Raw genomic sequence first — 3452 nt, 5'->3', positions numbered from 1 at the left:
ATCAATAGCCGGAGCAGGCGCTGTCATAAGATCCGCTATTATTTATACACAGAGGAGATGATGATGATGATGATGATGATGGTGTCTGCATCACATGGGTGATAACAGGGAAGAAGTGAGAGAGAAACACAAAGAGAGAGGAATAGAGAGGCCTCCATCCATGCTCAGTTCTACTGACCTGCCATCATTTATACTGCCAGGGCCCAAGTGCAAGGTTAGCTCCAGCACCAGCTCTCATCAATCACTCTTGAGCTGGACGGAGAGAAGACGGGGGTCAGTGGCTCTCACAGCCAGCCTCTGCTGATGAGAGAGTATTTATAGATCTGGGAGGACGATAGGAAAGAACAGACTGGACCCATATTGCGTCTACACAGCTGATTATGTGGATTTGCAGAGGAGCGTCGATGACAGACGTTGTCAAGTAAAGCCGTGGGATCAATACTATGCGTCAAGGAAAGGGAAACTTGAAGGCATTTGCAGCATGGAAGGGCTAATTTTCGCAAGAGTATTACCACGGCCTCGTAAAGAGGGAACAAGCCAGCAGGGGGCGCCTATTGCCCATTCCATGATATAGAACAGGGGTTGCCCGAAAGTTATATACACTAAGAACCCACATTTTAAAGTGTGAGGTTCAAAGAGCCACAGCACCCAGTGAAAGAGGCAGACACACACACAAAAACACACAATTAAAACTATATTATTCCCCATAACATCTGCCAAATAGTTTTTTGTAATATAACTTATTATTAGTTTTTAATGGGCACTGATGAATTTGAGTGTATTTTAAGAGAGGGTAAAAATAAGAGAAACGTGAAACAAGGCAAAGAGCCACAATAAATACACAATATGAAAAGAAGCAGTGGTGGTCCGTGGATTTTCTGGTGACGCCTTCAGCAAAAACCATTTTATGGCTATAAAACCTCTACTGCAGCTACAGCTGCGACACATAAAAAATAATCAACAATAATCTCATACAATTGAAATATTATTTAGGAATATAGACATATTTTACTCACCAAAAATCATTTTTACCTGTACACTATCCATCCTCCTTTCTTTCCTCCTTTTCTATCGCCATCGAAGCTAATGCTGAAATTCGAGCCTGTCCTGTTTTATTTCTGGCATACGTTTTATTCGATTTAGTGCTGAAAATGTTCGTTCCCGGTTGTGACAGGCTTGCTTCCTTTGGAGTTGTCCGACCCTTCTTAATGATGTCCAGCTTTTTTTTCTTGGAAAGTCCGTCTTGAAAATGGCTTTGACAGTAAATCTGCAAACAAATCCATTTCTTCTCCTCCTTCAGCCATTGTGGGTTGACAAAACCGCTATTAACTCAACACAACAATATATTTGCTTGTGCAGCTTGGTACAGATACAGCTTGCTAGCTCTGGCTAGTCCACTCTATCACTAGCCAATCATAGTTGGTGAAAGCAACAGCGACAAGCCAATGACATATCCCTACGCCTGCGAGAAGGCCTTGGTGTCACCAAATCGAATTCTGATTGGTTAAAGCAACAGTCTTATCGATGCTTGTTTAATGCAGCAACGCCTGCAGAACTGATTGTGAAGGCCTTGAGGCAGAGTTCTGACCCTGGCAACAAATAATGGCTGAAATGTGATTGGTTAAATGCTTCAATATGAAAACACACATCTGGAGGCAGTGCAACCAGGGGGAAAAGCAATGAAAGGAAGCTAACAGACAATTTGGAATTATTTAATAAGTATTCATGGACAAAATATAATTAACATCAGTCTGTGATTCAGATATTTCTTAGGCCAGCAGAGAAGGCCTTGAAGGCCCTGACGGCACACCACTGATAAGAAGTAAAGAGCCGCATTCATTTTGGCCGGCAACCGCATGTGGCTCAAGAGCCGGGTGTTCGCCTCCACTGATCTAGAATATGCATTACTTGTTGCACCTTTCAGTCAGTGTCTGTCTGTTAAACTAATTTATTGTTTTTGGATCAAATCTGGACCAAATTTCCATTCCAAACAGTGGTGGTAGAGTCTATTAAATCAGAGTGCATGGAACCATATTATTGATGTAGGTGACCGGATGGCCTAAAACAGAATATAGCTCCATGAAGCGATTTTCTAGTGCCTTCTGTGTGGGGAATGTGCGTCCTCTTGTGGGGCCTCAAGGAGCTTGTTCAAAACGAAATATTTATCCTTAATGGACATTGGACACATTTCAGTCAATCCACATCACAACAGCCTTAATATAGTAAAGAATATTTATAACAGGTGCCCATTTGCAATGCAAACCTAGGAGAAATTTAGTGTGTACAGACAGGGTGTGAACCCCTGACCACATGCGCCGCTATAGCTGTACCTGATTTGTTTAACCGGAACTTTTATTTAGGACAAAAAAATATTAAACAGCTGAGCTTTCTCGGCATCCCGGTGAAATAGTGCTTAGCACTTGCGCCTTACAATTCTGAGATCGAAGGTTCAATCTCCAGTGGGTTCTGACCTTCCTGTGTGAAGTTTGTCTTTCCTCCCCAGACCTTCGTGGTCCTCCCACATCCCAAAAACACGCAGGGTAGGCAGGCAACCTATTCACCCACTGCCCGTATTTCGCTGGCATATGCTCCAGCGCCCCCAAAACACCTGTTAGAATAAGGGGTATGGAAAATTAATGAATGAATGAGGGGAGTTTTCTAATCTTTTTGTCCAAGGGTACTTACTAATTTATATATTTATTTCTTATGCTAAACTGATGGTGATACTAATGATTCTTTACTTGCATATTACTTGGTTGCTTTTAAATGTTGGCCTCCTTAATCCTTAACATTGTGACTGTTTATGCGTAATATCTCTGACCTCATCTACCTCTAACACAGGGGTAGGGAACCTATGGCTCGGGAGCCATATGTGGCTCTTTCCATGGGTGCATATGGCTCTCAGGTAAAATATGAGAATCAATGGTGAGAGAGCTGAGTCCCGAACATACTAATAAGAGCATCATTGTGGCGTTGACACTACCTCTACCACCACTTTAATCCTAATTTTGTTTTTTATTACACTTCTGCATGCATGATATCATTGATACTCATTTATTAGCAACGTCATAAAAATGTTGTCAAAAGAATTCCGAGACTTTTTATACTTAAAAGTGGTGAAAGGACAAAAAGATCACACATTTTCATGTAATTTTACTTTTCAATTCTGAGAATGGCTCTCAAGAAATAACATTAGAAAATATGAATTGTTTATGGCTCTCTCCGTCAAAAAGGTTCCCGACCCCTGCTCTAACATGTTGTATCAATCATTATCATCTTATGACAATAAAATGTTCCTATAATGCCTACATTGATGTGGTATAGAATGTCAATCTGCAGAGACAACAAAAACAATTCAATGAACATAGTCACCACAGACAAAGACTCAGACCACTCTGATGTGGTCCAGTCGCTTCAGTGAATGACATGAATTACTTTAGCGACACCCCCTC

The sequence above is a fragment of the Stigmatopora argus genome, chromosome 7 (genome assembly GCF_051989625.1).
Source record: "Stigmatopora argus isolate UIUO_Sarg chromosome 7, RoL_Sarg_1.0, whole genome shotgun sequence".
Lineage (NCBI taxonomy): Eukaryota > Metazoa > Chordata > Actinopteri > Syngnathiformes > Syngnathidae > Stigmatopora > Stigmatopora argus.
This window is presented reverse-complemented; position numbering follows the sequence as displayed.